Consider the following 16,660-nt stretch of genomic DNA (forward strand, 5'->3'; position numbering starts at 1 on the left):
CCAGTTCCTGAACGCCTGAGGTTCTGGGAGCACGATTTCACCTTTACTGGTTTTCTGATCAAGTACTAAGGGACAGTGGCACACATCATCAAAAAAGAAACCCAGAACATATTTACAGGCTTTGGCATCAGCTCCGGGGATCACAAACTTAGCAGTGCTTTGTGAAAAGAGTCAGAATGAGCAGATCTGTCTTAGGGAGTGGTCACAGAGCTAACCTCTGCCCAGCAGCTCTGACAAAATATATCTGTGGTATAAGTGTTCATGCTTTGAGATCATTTCTGAGTGAGATTGTAGTCCTTGGAAAAAGGCCTCACAGCTCACTTTTGATTGGGCTTCATGCTATTTTACAACCCCTCTGACTATACCAATAAGTTCTTCTGGTCTCTCAGAAATTCTTGATCTGAGACCCAAAAGTGTATGAGGGAAGGAAACACATGAGAACAGGAGTGATTCTTTCAAAGTACTCGATGTTGAGTTGACAATCCCACTTCAATGCATTACTAGTGGATTTACCTTCAGAATACAGGGATAAGGAAGGCCCAACTGAAAGTTTAGTGAAACCACTTGTAGAGTCAGATACAGTTGAAAAAATAGATGCAGAGCAAGAAAGGCTAATGGTTAACTTCCCATTGTTTTATTTTTGATCTTCTCTTCCTTCAACTGCTTTCCCTTTTCTATGTTTTCTCCTTCTCTGTTCTCAGAATTATTCCAAGGCGTTCTTGCTCCACACCTCATCTTTCTCCTTAATGTCCTCCATGGTTTCTGTCATAATACTTTTGAAAAGGTTAGGTTCCTGGGGAATGTTTGTAAATTAAATTGTGCTGCTGGCAATGTTGTGTCAGCTTCTGTAAATATTTAGGCTAAGATATCCTGATTTTCCCAAGTGGACTGAAACAAGCAGCAGGAGTTGCTAGAAAGTGTTGTGCCTTCAGAGAACATTAATCACAGCATGAATATTTACAACTGCCCTATCTGTTCTCCACCTAACTTAGGTAGAACATGGCCGTGTCCTTGGGAAACAGACATGGTCAAAACAATTTCACTTAAACTTCAGACAAAAGTGTATTAATCTCTGGGGTGCCATGGGATTGAGAGTTTCTGTTTAATTATTTGAAACATCAAGCCCAAATAAACTGAAGATGATTACTGTAGCAAAAATAAAATGTCCTTAGAAATTGTTCATTAAAGACATATTCAAATAGAAGCCAAAATGTTCTTCAGTACATAATAAATCCATTCTTTTTCAGCAGCTATGCATCATCAAAGGTCATAGCAGGCAGAAATATATTGTTATGCCTTGATATTTATCTACACCTTCTGGGAACAATAGAATTTATTATAGATGATGGCTATTTTATTCCCTCTTTAATAAATTTATAAAACTCTAGACTTCCAAGGCAGTTTATACCTAACAGTCTGTGTTGATCTTTTACTGCATTAGAATTGTAGAGAAACGTATCCTAAGATATTGGCACAATAGGTGTGGCATAGTAGCTAAAGCCCCTCCTTGCTAAGCCAGCATCCTATCATTGCACTAGCTCATGTCTCAGCTGTTCCATTTCCAATTCAGCTTCTGCTAGTGGCGAGTCTGTTCTTCTGCTACCCGTGTGGGAGACCCACTGGAGGAAACTCCTGGCTTGTGGCTAAGGTATGACCCAGCCCTGGGGGCTGCAGCCATCTAGGGAATAAATCAGTGGATGGAAGAGTCCTCTTCCTCCCTCTCCTGCTTCACCTGCCCTTCTGCTCTGCTGGCATGTTAAACTCCAGGCCAACCACTTGCCCTCTTTATGCCCATTTTAAGTGAGAGCCCTAGTACATAGAAGAGCTGGAATCCTGCTTAGGAAGGATTTGGACACAGAAGAACAATGTGTCTCTTAAAATTAAAAATGGATCTCCTTTAAAATATCTAGGTACACATTATTCATATATCAAAAAATACGTTTTTCTCCGTAATTCTGGAGGCACTTTTTCACACATACTTTCCCTTTTGTCATTCCTTGCCCTAATCTCAGTTTTCAGGATGGATAATTATCCATTTATATCTTAAATTGCTGTTTCTTAGCCCCAGGCTTTCTAGTTAGTCACAGAGAAGGGTCAAATTAATGTTTCAGTGTCATCTGATTCTTGATGTCCTTCCATTTTGCAGATGGCAGGGAGGGGGGGATGTCTTTCTCTCTCTTGTCCTGCACAGTTTGCTTCCATCCCATAAGTTTTGTCTGTATATACCTGGAGCCATGTAGGATTCTCTTTGTATGTCATGGATGGAGTTAAAATGAGAATCCCAAGGTAGCTGAATGTTTATTTATTCAAAGACAAGGTACTGAGAGTAGGTAAGTTTGACTTAGACGCTGAGTGTTCGAAAATTATACTCTGAAAGGACATGCCTTTTATACAAACGTGCCAATTTAAGCAAGCTTAGTTATTTTTAACAGAAAGCATCTCACCGGAAGTCTGATATCCTAATTTCAACATAATCAAGCAATATTGCACAGCAAAGATTCTGATCAGCTCAGTGTTGTTTATCAAAAATCTGTGATGTGCTAGCTTTCAGTAGACTTGACAAGCTTGCTGTTTTGTTGCAAGCGGTGTTTTTCTTGAATTAGTTTTGCCTTTTACTTGAATCCTTTTTAAAAAACCATATATAATATGTATAATACAATATATGTAAAATTAGATGTCATATCTGGATGATTCTGAAAGACACATGAGCTGGAGAAAATCAAATCCTTCCATCACAAATCAACATTAAGGAGAAACAGGCACTCCCTTCATGGGTAGTTTTATCACTTGGGAGACTGATATACTTAGTACTAACAGAACAGAAACTGAACAGTAATCAAAGGTGTTATTTTTCACATACCAGGCCATTCCCATGGATATCGCTGCCCTACCTTTATTCACTTGCCAGTGATTTCCAGGCATTTAAAAAAATATACAAAATTGCATTCCTTGGAAATTGTGTTTGATCCTTTAAAACCATTTCTGTATTTGTGAAAATAATCCACATAGATTTCTTTCCTCATGGAGCTATGATCCAGCTCCATAGATTGGAAAGAGGAGAAGTATTCCATTTTTAAGAAAACAGGTCTTTGCACCAGTGACAGTTGCTTAGCCTAGACGCAGAATTAAGAGCATGTGAACTTGATTTTAAATCCTCATTCTGCCACTGATTTGGACTGTGTGCCCTGGAGTGTTGTTTTACTTGCACAAGTTCTTATTTGTCATCATTTCAGTGATTTGAGTGGAGACAGCTCTCCCACCAGTTGACCCCTCAAATGCCTGCAGTATTTGAAGCTAAATCAGGCTGAAGCCAGGAGCTGGGAATTCAAATGAGGTTCCCACATCTCAAGATGTGCAATACAGGGCGTTAGGATCAGGAATGGGGTCAGGACTCAAGCCCAGGCACTACAATAGGAGATACAGGCATCCCAAATGGCACGATGACTGTTGCACCAAATGCCTACATAAAATTTCCTAATTTTAAAGAGGTACAGGGTCAGTGGCAGGGCATAGCAGCCTAAGCCTCCGCCTGCAGCACCAGCATTCCGTAAAGGTGCTGCTTCAAGTCCCAGTGGCTCCACCTCCAGTTTTAGCGTATGCCCTGCCAAAGTGAGTACTCCACTTCAGTACAGCTCCCTGGATTGCTATTTTTCTGGGAAGGCACTGGGAAAGGGTCCAAGGCCCTGGGCTCCTACACCCACTTAGGAGACCCAGAAGCTCCTGGTTCCTGGCTTCAGACCGGCCCAGCTCCAGCCATTGTGGCCACTTGGGGCGTAAACTAGTGGATGGAAAATTCTTTCTCTCTCTCTCTTTGTCTTGCTCTCCTTCTCCCTCTGTAGTTCTGTTGTTCAAATAAAATATAAATTAGTAAATTTTATCAAAGAAAAATGATTACAATGATACCAACTTATAGTTTCCCTGTAAGAATTAAGTAGGATGATATACTAATTCTGCAGAGAAATGTTTCACACTTATTTTTTAATATTACACCATATACATTATTTTAGATATATATTACATATATATAATATGTATATTATTTTAGACATATATTATATATGTAATATAATATATGTAATATAATATATAATAAAATAAATATAGATATAGATATAGATAAAATCAAACTTTCTTTCCTGGCTGGCACAAATCCTTTGTATTGTAAGTAGGCGAATAATATACTTCTACAATACTAATATTTTGTTTAATAATTTTTCTGAGCTGAGGTCTATTCCATGACATTAAGGTAATTACAATGCCTATGTAATTTTAATTTCCCTCTTGAAAGAGATGTCTGTGGCCTCAGATGTCTGCAATTCTCAATGCTCAATAAGTTCTTTGTAATTTAATCTCAATCTGACCTACTACAATTAGTTTTTTAGACATCCTTGTTTTTCTTCCGGTGGGGGTAGAAAAGACACTGTGAATCAGTAAGTATAAGAATATTAGTTTGAGCAATAACAATGGGGTTTCTACTCTTAAACTCAGAATCTTATTGATAAGGAAATAGACATGTCTACCAATGTAATAATGTGCCTCAAATGAATTTTTTAAGCACTGAACACCAAAAAGAAGAGAGAATTGTAGATATCCCTATCATTATGAACGATCTCATCAAAGAAGTTTGACTTTGGCTGAGCTTTGTAGTTAAGTAAAATTGTATTTGTAGTTTAATAGATGGAGAAATGAGAAGATACTCCAGGTCAAGTAATGCATTAGCCAAGCTTAAACTTTTGTGATGAGACCGCACTCCCTATAAACAGTGAGGTGCCAGGCCGGCCTGGAGCAGGGTTTTCACATGGAGTCCATAGAGTTGGACCACTTTTAGGATGTACGTGGGGGTGGGGTAGTCTATCTGAACGCCACCTGAATATGATTTGTTTTTATAATAAACGTGCACCAGATGCTTTAAGCAGAAGAAAGCTGTGATGAAGATGATGGGCTTAAATTAACTTTATTCCTGTATGTTGAGTAGATTGAAGGAGAGGAAAGATTAGAAGCCAGGATTTAATTAGGAGACCCAGCAGAGGCAGCGCACAGGGGGCACAGGGCAGGGATGGATTGCAAAAGAGCTCAGTGTAGGAAACATGTGAATTCTACTGTGAGTGATTGGTGTTCCTTTGGAAAAAAAAATGAAGGTGGGTTTTTAAGCTTTATAATCCATGCTCCTCTAATTAAACCCTTGGCATCCTGGGTCCTGGCATGGATTGAGCCTAGTACATGGGCAGATCCAAAATGCCAAGTTCAGGATGGAAGGCAGTGAAGCAGTACTCAGCATCAATGTCCACACCTCTCCAGCTAAGCCCATGTCCTTTCCAGCCCCGTCTTTGCATGTGTGCATCTCTGGGACCCTGGCTGCTGCCCACAAGCAGATCCTTTCTGGCTCTGCAGAACAACTTGGCTTCACTGCTGCCCAAAGTTACATGACTGGGATGATTTAAACATCTTTGGAAAGTACCAATGTGAAGCCAAAATGTGGACAAAAGAGATAGTCTTAGAATGGCATTTCCCTTGTCAATACAATGACAACAGGATGGGGACAATCCTCCCATCTTTGGCATGCACAGATTTTCAGAACCATGGACAGCTCGTAGATTGGCCTGTAAGATTCAAAAATAGCTATCTGCTGCCTGTCTCAGCCTCATGCTTATCTCTCTGTACCACTGAAGTCCAAACTCTCAGGCAAGTATTACCAAAATCTGTGCAAACTTAGAGTAAAACAGATTTGGGGGTAAATTTCCTGTCAATCTCTGTACTTGTAGAATCCGAGAAAAACGATTGACCTCTCTCCTCTCAATAAAACAACTTCCATAAACTAGTCTAGTTACTGGGTTCATGTGAAGATGATATGAAATACTTGGTCATGGAGTGTTGGGTTTAAAGGCCTACTTGGGTGTGTGGAAAGTATACCAGCTCTATGTAAGATGAACTTGAAGTCTTCTCATGATATAACAAAAGCAAATTTATCGCCCTTCCCACATTGTGCCAGCATTTGGGATAGAAAATAATTTCATCCTCAATATTAACTCTGTTCAATTGGTATTGGCTTCCTGGAGCTCTGGATTGAAAAGGAGACCATGGAGCGGAATGTCATCAACAATGAGTTTACCTGCAGAGAGTGAGGGAGGAAAGACAATGTTACCATGCCTTTCCTGTGTGAGGCACATCATGTGTGAACCACTGAAGTGTGACTGCTCCCAGAGACAAAGCACATGTCTGGTGTTCACACCTTTGCTCACTCCATTATCCCCTTGCCCCATACACACACCGTATATGCAGCAGAAATTCCCTACTCACTGCACATCTTGGATCTAAATCCTCTAATCTTTTAAGCCTCAACTTTAAAACCATCTCCTGTATCCCCCAACTGCCTGACCTCAGAGTAAACACTAAATCATTTGCACAAAATCATTTGTTCTTGCATTCAATTGCTACTTATCTTATACAATTTTTCTGAAGGGAATGTTCAGGAATGTGTTCAGCATCCATTTCTTATCTGACGTATTTTCTCTTCTTCACTCTTAGTGTCAAAGAAAGGAACTGATGGGAGAGGCCTGGACTCTGTCAATCCCATGAGCAGTTGTGGTAACCTCTTGTGCAGTTTGGTTTCACCCAGTTGCCACCCTGTGCAACAGCTGCCAGGATGATAGACACCATCCAATGCACCAGTGGTTGAAACAGGCTTTCTTTCTGATGGCATAAGTCTCAAATGACAGGCACAGGGTTAGACAGATTCTTCATTTTTGCAGGCTCCTTGTTTATCCTAAACAGAACATTCATAACCACCTTTCCGGTACAAATGATTCCAGCAGTGTCATTTGACAGACGGAAAGGGTTAAGTAGCTAAGCAACGTTGTCTACATAGAATAAGCATGCTTGGGCCCATTCCAAGTCTACAGTCTCCAAGGATGGGCTTTAGGATATTTGTTAAAGTTACCGGGGTGATTCCTGTGTGGAGCTAGAGTCTTTTGGACTGGCCCCACCTTTACTTGCTGTCATTGGCAACTGACACTAGGATATTAGTTGCAGCTGAGAAATTGCAGCTGTGTCTCCAGAGACAAGCCGCACTGAAGTATCCCCTGAAACATTCATTTCTTTGTCTTTTCAACAGACTCAGAGAAATGGTGGTAGTTTTCAGATTAGCTGTAGGCTTGGAGATTTACTGGACATTGTTGGTTAGAAGCACTGTCGTTTCAAAGCCTGCACTGGCTCGATGAGGTAGACATTCTTCTTTGGTGGTCTTCATCCATCCCCTTCACAGCCCCCAGTGATGTTAAATTTTATCCTCATTCTGGGTCTCCCCAAATTCGCCTTTCACGTGAGCGCCACCTAGTGGGCTGCAATGGTGAAGTAGACTGGATTGTTAGAAGCTGAGAAATCCATGCGGTTAAAGCCCAAATTAAAGGGCCCGGGGTAAAGTGTTTTTGTTGTTTGGCTGTTGATGGATTTCTCGTGTTGGGAAGTCACACAAAGTTAGCAGTGTGTATGTGGAGAGCTCAGGGAAAAGCTGTTTACATCCCTGAGGACAGCCCTTGCGTTCAGAGATTAGTTTCTGCATTGTTGACACAGGTGGGTCGCTGAGCCTAGAACATGTGTGCCATATGCCACGTGTTCATGCTGGAGATGAATTTACGAACATGTGACATATTCCAGGCAGTGGAGTGGAGTGGACAACGGAGGCACCCCACATAGCTCTTATAGCTGAGAGTTGATATGTTTACATAATCTTCCGCTCTGTGCCCTGGGCTTCATCCCTTACAAATTCGCATGGTATTTTCTGTAGTGACAGTGACTTCGATTCTGCAGTCTGACCTGGAGCAAATCACTCAGGGACAGTGGGAGGGCCAGTCTGTCTAGACAATGTGATGGGAAGGCTTATGAGAGAAGTGAAATTTATTTATAATAAAGCTCATGTATAGTTCAGTTATTTCACCTAACAGGTGCAATCACGTAGGCATCCCCATAACCAAGCTACAGGATGTTTCCTTCTTCCCCATATACCATATCCTCCCTTTATGCTTTGGGAATATCTCTGATAACCCCGCCAGGCAAACTGACCAACAAGTTTGCCTTTCTTAGAATGTCAAGTCAATGAAGTCACATAGTAGGTTGTCTTTTTGGCTGTCTTTTTTGCTATTGTTGAGATTCACCTACTGTTGCAAGCATCTGTAGATTGTTTTCTAATTGCCAAGGACTCATTCATTCCAGATCTAGAACAACTTATTTATTCATTCAACAATGACTTAACATTTAACTGGTTTCCAGTTTGGGGCTATTATGAATAAAAGTACTATGAACATTTGCATATGTTGTCTAACAGCTATATGTTTTCCTATCTCTTGGGTAAAAACCTAAAACTAGAACTTCTGAGGCATGTCATAATGTGTATTTCACTTGAGAAGAAATTGCACAGTGTTGTTCAATGTAGCTGTCCCAGCTTTAAAACTCACTGCTCCATTGAGCTAACGTTTTTGACCCCTGTGTTGCCCTGGTTGCTGCCTGTAACCTGTGGAATTTGCATGCACTAGGAATGGCTCTGTCTGTAGTTGTGGGATGAAGCCCACAGTCACTGTGGTCCTAGACCCATACACTAGACACCAGCCCATGTATTCCTTTTTCCACCTGGCACTTGCACCTTAGGAGTGACATAGTCAATCTGCGAATGCAGCTGCCTGATGCATCATTCATCCCACACATAGTCTTTTGGGACTACTTCATAAATGACAGGTCAGCGTTACGGGTAGGAGATAACAGAAGCTTCATGATTGGGCTGATAGCACACTACCCTGGACATTTACACCTCCCGGGACCAACACTTCAGGAGTGGTCAAGAAACTCCAGTCTTGCTCCTGTGAGCAATCCATCATGTCTTGGCCAGACTTTAGAAGGAAAGATTTCAAGAGTTGCTCCTAACGGTAATCGCCTTTAAGAAAGAACCATACTCCAAAACACATACGCTGGTGATTTAGTCTTGTCTGGGTCTGTCTGTTGCCTCAAGGCTTACAAGAAGGGCATGAAGCTATAGCATGTGGACATGCTGGAAGCCTGTGCAGACGTCTGCTTCAAACATGGCAGGGGCAGAGGAGAGGGGTCCTCTGGAGGGATAGATAAATGCCAAAAAGTACATTTTGGTGGGGAGAATATTGTAGGCTGTTTTAAACTCTCATAGTTTTTCCATAGCTGGACAGCGCCACATAAAAAGGAAAAATAGGCTTTATTGGAAATCTCTGAGCAGTGAGTCAGTTTACAAAGTACCGTCGATGAAGTGTGCGTATCTGTCTATGGAGTATTTCTGCAGCCAGAAACTATGCATTGTAAAAACAAAAATAAACAAAGACAAGGCATGGTATCATCATTGATAAGACCAAACTCCAAGGGAAGGAACAGAGAACCCAGCAGCACAGTTCTCGGGGAGCTCATTTGCTTCTTCCCAGGACCCCGCAGCCCTCCTGGGGTATCAGGCACTCAGGAGTTACACTGCCACACAAGGTGCGATCATGCCAAATCCTCAGAGCTGTGCAGTGCACAGAAGCAACCAACTGGAACATAGCTTAACCTCAGTCCAGAGCTTGCATCTCTTCTACACAAAACCAGACAAAAGTGGCTCAAGCTAGGGCCAGGGGAGGTTGAGGAGCTAACCAGAGTAACACTTAGATAAAGTTCTTAGTGACCAATGTGAAGATCACTTGTTTTGTGTCTCTGAGAACAACCTAAGTGGTTCACCACGTCATTACCCTACAGCCAATGACGTCAACCGTTTAAACTGTTTGAAGGACCTCCCAGGGTGGCACTGAAACGCACACCAATAGCTTCCTAGTGCCAAGTCTCAAGGTACCACTACTGAACTAGGTATTGGTACTTCAGTTAGTACTAGTAATGTGCAAAATGCCAGTACTACCCCGGATCCCAGTATGCCCTTAACTCTCAGTATAGTACTGAGTCCCTGTACTACCTGAGTACATACAAGAGCGCTAATACTGCGCTGGCTACTGTGGATCAAAGGATAAAAAATGAAGGCTTTCTGATTCACAAGCATTTTCCCCAATTATCTGAGAGACCATACTCAGGTGGAAAGTGAATTAAATGATTTTTATCCTCTTGTTAGATTACATCAGACTATGTAATGTTACGTCCTACAGTCGCTTTGATAGAACTCTAGGTCCACTATTTCTACCGCTGCCTTTTGTCTGAGGTTTACTCCCTAGTTCCCATTCCTGCACCCCACTGTAATGTTCCGACCCCTTTGCCAGGCTAAGAACCCTGCTTATTCTTAATGACCAGGGTACCGCCTGGATCTAGGACCCAGTGAGTCAGGAAGAAATTAATCACAACGCAGCGGGGTCCTAATTGTGGCAGAAATCACCTAAATTGGCAGGGCTGTGGATAGGCTGCTCGCTGTCAGATAGCACGAACTCCTGTCTGTAAGAAGTGAATCTTCCAATTGCTCTAGTGACATTAGTCATTCTCAGCATGACTTTGGTTTCAGCCTTCCCGACCGTCAGCTGGGCAGTCTAAAGGGGGACAAAAGGGAGATAACTCAACCGCAGGCCACAGAGGAGTCACCCGGCCAGCATCACAGCAGCCCACAGCCCGGGGTGGCCGACGGTCTCCCCCAGCAGCACAAAGCAGTCCCCTAACTGGCAAGAAAGTCCCAGGCCTTCTTCTCACAATAAGCTCCCAACTTAGCGAAGATGGATGCCAAAGGTTTCGGCGATGTCTTAAAAATCAAAAGCACTGACACTGAAGGTTACCAGGAAAATCCGTCATCAGTGGTCGTCGGGAAACCAGCTTGGGGCTTGGTAGTGAAATCTGAGGAGAAAGCAGATTTCTCCGCAGGCTTTAAGTACACCAGCTAGTAATTGTGTCTAGCATCAGCATGCTGGAGAGACGAGAGGCAAAATACCTAAAACTGAGATTCTTCAAGTGCCCTGCTTTGCCAATTAGTTGAAAAATTCTAAACAGGTTTTGCTCGGAAGATATTTTCTGTTGAGATGGTTCACCGCTATGGTGCCTTTTAGTTTATTCCTCTTCACTCCCCACCTGCGCTGTTGGAGATTTTTAGGGTTGACTGGCTTTTCTTCTTTATGCTAATTCATTATTGGCCTGCACTTTCGGGGGCGAGATCAAAACACGCAGTTGCATCGCTTTAAAATAATTCTGTTTAGGGCCTCATTACGGTCTGAGATGATAGCTGGAGTACTGGGAGGAGGGAGCGTTCCCTGGGCGTCCAGCGCACTGGGCCGGCGAGGGCTGTCTCCCTCTGAGCTTGTGGAAGTTCCTGGGGGATGCATGGACGTGATGTCAGGTGGCACTGCTGAGCAGCCTTTCCGGTGTCCATCCTGAAAGCTTGAGGAGCTGGCTATGTGGGTGCAGGTGGCCAAGACTGATGGCACTTCCTCCGCTGATCCGGTGCTGGGACGGTGGCGCAGATTTCACCACTGTGTCCACTGAAGCCCAATCTGCTGAGAGCCAATTCCCCCAACGTCAGAGCTGATGTGGGTGAATTGGGAGAGAAAACACAAAGGAGCTAAAAAGAAATGACCCTCCTGGCAGGAAGAAAGGCAGAGAAGACCTTTCTGAAGTGGTTACGTTAGCGTTTAGCCATTTTCAAAGAGAGCTTCTTTCCCTCCTCCCTCGCCCCCCGCCTCCAAGGCTGGGATCTCATTTTCCTCCCTGACACTTGCCAAAAGAAAGCCCGTGACATCCTCTCAGTATGAATTTCAGGGAAGGCTTCCTAAGTCCTTTATTCTATAATGGGATTTTTACAGAAGGGCACAAAAAAGGAAGCCCTTGGAATGATGAAAAACGTGCCTTTGATGCCATATGTTATAAGGTGAAACTTACTAGGAGATAAACACATCTTTATTCCAATGCTCTGCAGAAAATCTGTCGCTGCATGGCATTGTAGAAGATGCACGTTTTATCCAAGCTCGCCATCCACTTCCAGCACATGCTCAGTGTTAGAAGTTGTGTTTGGTTACCTTGACACCTTAAATAAGAGAGACCATCTTATTTTGGATAAACCTTGAACAAATGAATCATGTCTTCCTCCTCCTCATCCTCATCCTCCCCCACCTCATCTCCATCATCATGAGTGGCAGCAACATCAAAGCAGTGACATCATGAATGGATTTCCATGATCCAGATGGTGTGCTGAGCTTGAATGTTCATCTTCTCACTTAATCCTTACAATAGCCAATGAGGGATTGCTCTGCCTCAAAGAGCAGGACATGTAAGCTCAAATAAGCTAAGAGCTTCTAAGTAGCCATTGTTTGGAATCTTGGCCCCATCTAAGTCCAACGGCCATAGTGTTCATGCATACTCAGAACATCAGAGTTAATGAGCTGCTTCAACTGAAAGGATGTTACAGTACTTTTCATGTTGACCAGATGGCTACTCCTAGAAAGCAAGACCTTGGGGAATGAGACCGTGGACAACTGGCTGTGATGTAGCAAAAGGAGATGGCAAGGCCTGTGTCCCGTTTAGGGTGATCGGGTGACTGATAATTCCTCCTGTTACATGTGTTCGTAAGAGCTCTCTGGGTGAGCAGTACACACGCAGATCCATAGGTGAGGGACAGGGGTGGGCTCTGTAGTTCAGCACATGTTTCGCTAGCATTGTGCAGGAAGTACAGAGGTGTCTTCTGCCTTAGCCCCACTCAGGACAGCCATCTGCGATCATATCCCTTTAAGAAATTACTGTCGAAGAGGGTGATGATTCTAAGTCAGGAAATGCATCTGTGGGCAACATTTGGGAGTATGAAGGTTGACAAGAGACTTCTGGGAGGAGATATAGCAAAGCAGAAATAGCCTTTGACCTTAAGTCTGTGTAGAGGACTTAACGTCCTTTAAGCCTCTTCCTCCATAACCTGCGCTCCTCTTCTTTCTTTTGCTTCTCCCTCTCCATGTCCTGACTTCATTGAGATAAAAGTTTTGTACCACACAATTTGCTCAGTTAAACTGTACAACTTAGCTCTTTTTAGGAAATAAGTCCACAGGATTATACAGCTTTCGTCCTATTTCATGTTAGAATATTCCCATCAGCCCTAAAGTATGGTTGAGCATTCAACAAGCACTTTATATCCACTCCACCCCTCTTCCATGTTGGCTAGCCTGACAGACGTTTGTGGCACATATACGTGTAGAGTCTGGATCTAGAATAACAAAGAAGACACAAGCTTCCTTTTATCAAAAAAAAAATATTTCCACTTTTCCATGACTTTGTTTAGCTTTGTATTTATACTCAGATATATGAAAGCATTCCTACCAATGTTTGGATTGGGATCCAAGCAATATTTCAGCATCAGCTTCCCCCATTCCTCTTCTAACAAGGTGAGTATCTTTGTCTCAAAACATACACTTCATGAGTAAAGCAGTTTTTGGCACACCATGGATAAACAAGGTCTCCAAAATTGATAGTGGTGCATAGTCAAATGTTGACAACTGGAGAATACTTGTATGTATAAAGATTCTTGCCCTCAAGAACTTAATTTGATAATTTAAGCACGATTTTTAAAATTCTATTGGAAAGCAGATTTACAGATAAGAGTGACAGACAGGAAGTCTTCCATTTGTGAGTTCACTCCCCAGAAAGCTGCAATGGCCAGAGCTGAGATGATCCAAATCCAGGAACCTCTTCCAGCTCTTCCATGTGGGTTCAGGATTCCAAGGACTTGAGCCACCTTCCCTTGCTTTCCCATGCTGTTAGCAGGAAGCTCTTTGGAAAGTGGAACAGACAGAACATGAACCAATGCCCATATGGGATGCCAAAACTGGACAGTGAAGGATTAGCCTATAGAACCATGAAGTGCTGCATAAATTTAACAAATCACTGACCCCAATAAATCAGTAATTAGATAATAAACTACAACCCAGTTACTAATCCATTCATTTATAAATATTTTGCCATTGCTCAGATGGCACTCACTGCCTGCCTGCTTTATTGCTTTTCAAGGACGAGGGAGTGTATTTTATATATATATCACCCGTCATGCTAAGTGCACAGGGAGACTCAACAAACATATGTGATTTTGAATTAAAAATGCTATCTTTTGCACATGCTTATTCATCAGAGTTCAGAAGCTGTAAAAATATTTTTCAGCTTTTTTTTTCTTGTCTGAGTGGTGCTGTTATTGTTTGAAAGCTTTTCAGTCCCTCAAAATAGCTTAGGAAGATAAATGAATAAACTTTGCTGCACTAATTTACTCTTCAAAATTCAGCATGATTTATGCTCTGTTTTGTTTATTGCTCAAATAAGCAAAATCAGAATGGATTGCCTGATTATTTTGAGATATAGTAAGTCCAGATCACTTTATTCTTCCTTAATCATTTTTTTTCACCAATCCGTCTCTACCCTGTAGATGATTCATCACAGAGCCTGCTGTGGGATTTTTAAAATAGATGAATAAATAAATAGAAAGAAATAAAAATGAAGGAGGAGCATTATCCAGCTCCCAAATAAGTCAATACACTCCTCACGCATATGCTCACTCTCTCACATGCTCTCTCTCTCTCTCTCTCTCTCTTTCTCATACACACACACACACACACACTCACACACATACACACACGCACACATCCTGTATCTGTGAACCTGTGTTGGTTACTGGCTCTGCTACTAATTTCAACTTCCTGCTCATGTATAAGCATGCAGGCAGGAGGCGATGGCTCCAAATGCTAGACCTGGGTTGACTGTTTTGCTTCCACCTTCAACCTGACCTTGCCCTCACCCTTGTGGCCAATTGGGGAGTGAACTAGTAGATGAGAGCTCTAGCTATGTATGTCTCAATCTCTCTTTCTACAATAAAAAAAAAAAAACTATGATCATAATCATCCCATACATGATGGAAAGTCACCTGACTGTGATGCATTAGGTATGGAATTTCTGCAAAGGGCACCCTGGCGTTGTCTGTGCAGGTGAGATTCAGAATAACCCTTCAATGGATAAGCACGAAGAGGCACTGTGAGAAAAGCACAGCAGAAAAGCTAGGACTTCCTCAGGGTTTGTTTTTGCTCTGCTTGTTTTGTACTTTGTCTTTTAAATCTATTATAACTGGTAACTCATGGGCAGCAGACTCGAATCAGCATTAGACAATAGCAAAACTGCAAAAGCATATGGGGGGAATCAGGAGCAATCCTAACAACCTCTTAACAGGAGGTCATATGCATAGAGCAGGGGTGGGCCCCAGAGTGGAGCAGGCGGACAGGAGGAGGCTTGTATCCCAACCCTGAAGACACCCAGTTCCTCACCAAGGTCTATCAGTATGAGCACCGAGGACTACATCCCAACTGCCAAGGAGACCACGGGGAAATGGAGCGTCTTCAGAGGGCAAGAACTCTGAGGTCACCCACCCCCATTTGGATCTACCACAAGGGATGGAAGAAGCCCAAATCCTGCCTTACAGGATCCAAGGGCATCGGAACAACAACCAGGAGCACTGAGTGGTCCGCAAAAACAGAACAGTAAACTTCCTTCAGGACTAGGGAGAGGAGCTTTCTCTGGTCCTTGCCTGGTTCCAACTTTGGGTCCCCACCATCTCTTGTAATGACCATCAGGATCGCTCCAGACAAACAAACAAACAAACCAGAATATATAGAGAAAGAATAACAAGGAAAGCTTGGAAACAGACAGGAAACAGTCAGCGGGAATGCACTTATAACTCACTGGATGGAACACAAAGATTAGTTACTCCTCACTGGGGTATTGATGATTTCTCTGCACACCACTCCTATAACTGTTCACCAAAACTGTTGACCTATGTCTTGTTATAGAGTTAGACTACCAAAAAAAACCAGCCAGGTTCAGAGAAACCATGCTTCAACGCTATAGACTGCTAAATACTAAAATTAAAATAGACATGAGACAGCTGAATGGCAATCTATAGCCATTTTAAGGTGTATAGAACATGGTTGAATATAAACCAAAATGGAAATGTCTATGAAGAAGTCACAGGATGTGGTTCAGAACTTGCATTCTTTTTTTTCCTCCTTTAACATATTGGTTACCCAATACCATGTCAACTAATTCCAAAACGTTATAAATTGTTACTGATGTAATGTCGGGGCTTTTAATTGATCAGGATGATACTCTGCCAGCTCTACCTTCAGACCAGAGATGGTCTCCCCAGGAAACCGTTGAACTTATCTGGACAATAAGATGCTGGACTTTATGCTTGGTAGATGCTTGCAATGAAAGAATCTCAACTGAATTTGAACTGTGGTAATGCAACAAGGTGGAGGAATCCACTATGGGGAGGTTTGGGGGAGGCGTGGGGAGGGAATCCTAGTGCCTATAAAACTGTGTCACATAATGCAATGTAATCAATAATAAAAAATTCAAAAAAAATCTATTGGAGATACTTATCCATTTGACTTAGTCTTCAAACAGAAGCAAATCAGTTGTGTCCTTGAACAAAAAAATCACTTTGGACCTCAGTTTATCTGAGGGCATATCAGTATCCAATAACAATATGTAACAAACTGTTGCCAAATGAGTATCTTGAAACAACAGGTTTATCCTCTCATAGCTCTGGAGCCTTGGACCCAAAACAGAAGTGCCAGCAGGGTTCTGAGCCCTCTGGATGCCCTGGAGGAGGGGTCTTCTGTCTCCCAGCTTCTGGTAGATACAACCAATGCTACGTGTGGCTGGGCTTGCAGACACA

The 16,660-nt window shown here is 42.5% G+C and overlaps 1 protein-coding gene across 2 annotated transcripts in view; it reads left to right on the forward strand.

The window, feature by feature from the left end:
• DPP6 (dipeptidyl peptidase like 6) overlaps window positions 1–16,660 on the forward strand; it is a 797,513-nt gene that overhangs the window by 552,839 nt on the left and 228,014 nt on the right. The gene's annotated exons all lie outside the window — the stretch shown is intronic.

This window comes from Ochotona princeps, chromosome 2, assembly GCF_030435755.1.
Source record: "Ochotona princeps isolate mOchPri1 chromosome 2, mOchPri1.hap1, whole genome shotgun sequence".
NCBI lineage: Eukaryota > Metazoa > Chordata > Mammalia > Lagomorpha > Ochotonidae > Ochotona > Ochotona princeps.